Genomic DNA, 6,000 nt, shown 5'->3' with positions numbered 1-6,000 from the left:
ATCTTCCACATCTGTGGCTTCTTCTTCAGACACTTCTCCTTCTCTTCCTCCCAATACTTTTGCACAAACTCCCACTTCTGTTCCTTCCATCCCAGTCCCTCCACCTCAGTTTAGTCCATCCGCCACCCATTCAGCCACCCGTTCACGTACTAATACAGCACCTAACCCACAAGTCACCACATCTCATCACCTGAATCAAACTTCACATGTTGTGGCCCCCCTTTGGGAGGTCACCGGGCTAGATGGGATTTTTAAGGGTTTAGGTTCCTTTTTCTATGCTTGACTTTTCTCAAGTAGAAAAAAAATTGGGATCTTACACAGCAAACTCTGTCTCTTATATTAAAGAGTTTCAATACTTAACTCAAGCCTATAGCCTCACCTTTTATGATCTCTATATGATTGTGTCAATACTCTCCTCCCTGAGGAAAGGAGAAGGGTCTGGGACCAGGCTAGGGTCTATGCAGACCAGGTTCATCAGTCTAATGCCCACCATCCCTTAGGGGCCCAGGGAGTTCCAGACCAAGACCCTCATTGGGATATGACCCCCAAGACCTGGGACGTAGGGACCACCTTATTACCTGTCTGATAGCTGGCCTAAAGGTGGCAGCACAAAAGGCTATTAACTTTGATAAACTCCAGGAAGTCATCCAGGAGAAAAATGAAAACCCCTCGGCCTTCCTAGATCGACTAACAAAGGCTCTCCTTCAGTACACTAATTTGGACCCTGAATCCCCAGATGGGAGACAACTTCTTATGACCTATTTTTTCTCACAAATCTACCCCGACATCCAAGCAAAGCTAAAAAAATTAGAGGGGACCCTTGACTCCTCAGACTGAGGTGTTGGCCATGGCCTTCAAGGTCTACCACAACAGAGATGAAAGAGCCAAATGCCAAAAATGCCAGATGTTGGCCCAAGAGTTACAGGGCTCCTTCCAACCTATGGAAAGGGGGAGACAACAACCGCCCCCCCAGTGAGAACCCCCTGGGCCCTGCTTTAAGTGTGGTGATGAAGGACATTGGGCTAGAGCTTGCCCTAACCCCAGGGCACCACCCAGACTGTGCCTTAGATGCAGACGTCCTGGCCACTGGGGATCAGACTGCCCCAATTCCCGGAGAGGAGCTGAGTTCAGTCATCCCACCAGTGACTTGCTGGGCCTAGCAGCCAAGGATTGACGGGGCCCTGGGTCTTCTGTCCTGACCTATTCAATCACCAAGCAGGAACCCAGGGTGGTTATCAGAGTGGATGGGCGTCCCATAAACTTTTTCGTAGACACTGGGGCCACATTCTCGGTTCTGAGAGAGTTTGGGCAAACTACCTATCCCTCTGAATCTCCTATTGTCGGGGTAGGAGGTCAAACAATCATCCTGCGCAGAACTCCTCCCCTCACTTGCTCCTTATCTGAGTTCTTCTTTTCATGCCATTTTTTGGTTATGCCTCAGTGTCCGGTGCCCTTGCTGGAAGGGATATATTATCCATCTCGAAGGCCTCCATAACCTTACCCTTATTGTCCTCCCCTACTTATATCTTCATCATGGCTTTACTCCCCGACAAAGAAGAGACTTTACCCCCTTGTGTCTGGTGTGGAGACCTCAGGGACCACCAGAACACACATTTTCCCATCCCCTGTAAAATGGTAGATCCAATTGTATGGGATACTGAAACCCCATCCTCTGCAAATTGCTCTTCCATGGAAGTGCATCTTAAAGACCCTAACCACTTCCCAAACCAGGCTCAATATCCCCTGCCAACTGCCAGTCTTAAGGGCCTAAAGCCAATTATTCAGAGCTTACTAAGAAAGGGGTTCCTCCATCCTACACACTCTCCATTCAATACCCCAATTTTAGCAGTAAGAAAGCCTGATGGAACATACCATTTGGTGCAGGATTTAAGGTTAATAAATTCTTCAACCAGGCCCAAACATCCCCTGGTTCCAAACCCTTATACTATCCTTTCCTCCATTCCTGCAAACTCCACCTATTTTTCAGTTATTGATCTTAAAGATGCCTTCTTTTCGATTCCACTATCTGTCTCTTCCTAAGACATATTTGCTTCACCTGGACTGATCCAGAAACTAGACATTCCTGACAGTTAACCTGGACTGTCCTGCCCCAGGGGTTTCGAGACAGCCCGCATATTTTTGGACAAGTCCTCGCTGGAGATCTTGAGGATTTTTTCCCCTCTATGCCCCGACTCAACCCTTCTACAATATGTTAATAACCTCCTCCTCTGTAGTCCCTCATTAGAAACCTCAAAGTCTGACACAGCCACCCTTCTGAATTTTCTTGCTCACCGAGGATGTAGGGTTTCTCTGCAAAAGGTGCAACTCTCTCTCTCTCTGAGGTTGTTTACTTAGGGTTCCACATTTCCCCAGGGAAGAAAGCTATCACAACCCATAGAAAAGGCCTTATTGAAAGCCTTCCAGTACCAAAATCTAAAGAGGAGATTCTCTCATTCCTGGGTCTGGCAGGCTATTTTAGGGCATGGGTACCAAATTACTCATTACTTGCCAAACCATTATATGATCTAGCAAAGTAACATGAGCCCTTGTTACTTGTTACTTTCAGCAGCACCACATTTCAGAATCCTCCGGAAGGCCCTCTTACAAGCACCAGCTCTACACCTGCCAGATGTTAATAGGCCTTTTACTCTCTATGTTCATGAAAACAAAGGGCAAGGCTTGGGGGTGCTGGGACAAATGTATGGGCCCACCTTTGCTCCGGTAGCATACCTTTCGAAACATTTAGATCAAACTGTCCAGGGATGGGCTCCTTGTCTCCGCGCCCTAGCTGCCTCCTATGTTTTATTAAAGGAATTACAAAAGCTTACCTTTGGAGCCCAAATCACTGTCACCTCCCCTCATCACCTCAAGGACTTGCTAACATACAAAGGACTGCAAAATCTCCCTCCCTGTTGAATTCTCTCTCTCTTGGTCTCTTTCCTCTACGACTCCTCTGTGTCCTTCCAAACCTGCACCCCTCTCAACCTGGCAACTCTGTTGCCCATTCAAGCTCAAGGTCAAACACAGTCCCCAATACATAAATGCAGGGAAATTCTAGAAAACTTCCTTCCATGCCCAATTAATATCACTGAGGGATCTCTAGAACAACCTGATTATACCTGGTTCACTGATGGCAGCTCCTTTATGCATGAGGGGATCAGAAAAGCTGGATATGCCATAGTGTCCCTCTCATGAGTAATAGAAGCCAATCCCCTGCCTGCAAATACCACAACCAAAAGGCTGAGCTGGTAGCTGCAACGTGAGCCTGAGAATTGGCAGCAGGGAAAAATCTTATGCTTTATACTGATTCCAAATATGTTTTCCACATTCTTTTATCTCATGCAGCAATTTGGAAGGAGAGAGGTCTCCTGAACTCAAAGGGTACCTCTATAACTAATTCCACATACATCACCCAGCTACTACAAGCCTCCCAGCTTCCTAAAAAACTTGGAATTGTCCATTGCAGATCACACCAAAATGACTCCTCCCCGGTCACATAGGGGAATTCAAAAGCAGATCAGGCAGCCCGGTCAGCTGCTCTTTCAGACCCCACTGGATCTCTCATTGCCACATGGTCTCCATAATTACCCAATAATGGAGACCCACCTAAACATGCCCTCTTTACTTACCTCCACTCCATTTTCCACACCAGTCCACAGACTCTAAAAGCCTTTCTGCACTCTTTCTTTACTCTGACTCCCCAGGATAAAGAAGTGATACAGCAAATCACAGCCTCATGCCAGATATGCAAAAGAGTGAATTCCAATACATCTTTAAAACCTGGAACCTTCCCTTCTAATCAGACTAGGGGCCATATTTCCGGGGCAGATTGGCAAATCGACTTTACCAACATGCCCAGTGTAAAAAAACTTCAAATACATACTAGTTTTAATAGACACATTCTCAGGTTGGGTAGAGGCCTTCCGCACCTCAAACAAGTGGGCTACCACAGTTCCTAACATCCTCCTAACCAAAGTAATCCCTCAGTTTGGGATGCCTGCTTCAATCCAATCTGACAATGGGCCTGAGTTTGTCTCTCCAGTAACTCAGAATGTGGCAAAGACATTGTCAATCCCATGGCACTTTCATTGTCCCTATCGGCCCCAAGCCTCAGGTAAGGTTGAGCGAGCCAACCACACAATGAAAGACATTATAACAAAACTATCTTCAGAGACTCATTTAGGTTGGGTTAAACTCCTCCCTCTTGCCCTACTAAGCATGAGGGCTTTACCAAAAAAAGCCATCCCTGGCTTCCCCCTTTGAGATAATGTATAGTAGTCCCCTTCTCCCCCCCAGGAATCTCACCAGAACCTTGGCCCCTCCCCAACCAATATGCTCTTCCCCTCCTCTTCCTTATATACTCTGAGCTATGGAAGCAACAAGATTTGTTGCTTCCAGATCCAGAGAACTCAGCTGCTTCCTTTCCACTCAAACCAGGAGAATGGGTCTACTTTTCTTCCCCAGGGGAAAGATCCCCCCTAACTCCAAAATGGGGAGGGCCATTACAGGTAATTCTGTGTACACCCAATGCTGCAAAACTCCAACAGGAAGGAAAGAAACTAACCCCCTGGATTCATATTTCTAGGTTAAAACCAGTGACAAGCCCTCCAGAGGACAATCCCACCACAGCTCCCAACCTTGCAGGACCCACACAATTGCCCAGATTTACCTGTGAGATATCCCCAGATAACCCTCTCAAGCTCTGTTTTTCACAGTCACGCACCACCTTTCATCCCATTCCGGAGAAGAATATTCACAAGAATGGGCCTCCTGATAGGATCTAGGAACCCACTGCAACACAGTACACCCACATCCTTTTTAGAAATCAGCAATTGAAACAACAATCCTATTGGGACCTCTTCACAAACCCCATCAGCTGCTGGATTCTCTCTATACTGGGACCTCTAGTTGGTCTTTTTGTTCTGTGCCTTCCTTCCTTGCATTTTGAAATTCCTTCAAGGACAAATTAACAAAATCTCTAACCAAACTTTCAATCAGCTCCTCCTCAGGGATTACCAGCTACTTGCCAATGAGCCAGATGACATGCACATCCAGTCATCCCAAGAAACCTTCACCGATGAAGATATTCTGAATGACAACTCCACTGAAGGGCCATCTCTACCCCACCATGCCAAAAAGAAATAAGCCCTTGGTTTTCATCTTTATATGTTCTAGTCTGCCTTCTCCTGGGCATAGGCTTTTTATACCAGCCCTACAGACTGGACGATATGCCAGAAATTAATGCTGTTTCTTTTCATAGTTGCAGGGCACATTCATGGACTTCTTCCCGGAGGAAATACATGCCTTCAGTGCATGGATATGGGACCTCCTGGCCCTTCTTCTCCAACCAACAGACCTCCCTCCCTCCCTCTAAATGACGCCCCTACTCAGCAGGAAGTAGCCAGATCCAGTAGGATGCTCCCAAACCAAAACAAAAAAGGGAGGAATGTTGGTAAAGATGGCGGCCGGAGCACTTCTCTTCCAGGAGCTCAGATCCATGACACACTGAATGGCACACAAACCGTCACCTCCAATCCCTGTGAATGGCGAGAACTTTGAATGGCACACCTCCAATCCCTGAAGTGGTGCGAACTCTCAGCCAATGAAGTAACAGCCCACTCACCTTGCTCCTCCTCATCCTGTGTTAAGCCCATAAATATCAATACCCTGTTCGTGTTCTTTCTCTTACTCTTACTCTCTCCCTCTCCCTCTCTCCCTCTCTCCCCCTCCCCCTCCCCCTCCTCCCTCCCCCCCTCCCCCCCTCCTCCCTCCCCCCCCTCTCTTTCTCCTCCCTTCTGTTCTGTGACTGGCCTCTATGGTCCTGCTAATAAAATCTCGGACAGGTAAATGGTTGTTTTGGCTTGTTGAGTTTACGGGGTGTTTCCATCGTCCTTTACAATGCCCACAGAGAGATAAAGAATAGCCAACTGTCTGGCCTCAGCACCCACACAGGACAAAGCCCCCCAGGTCAATGTAGCTAGGGAGAACAAAGAATAAGAT

Source organism: Spermophilus citellus, assembly GCF_964194105.1.
Source record: "Spermophilus citellus genome assembly, chromosome: 1".
NCBI lineage: Eukaryota > Metazoa > Chordata > Mammalia > Rodentia > Sciuridae > Spermophilus > Spermophilus citellus.
The sequence above is the reverse complement of the archived record's forward strand: the minus strand, read 5'-3'. Positions refer to the sequence as shown.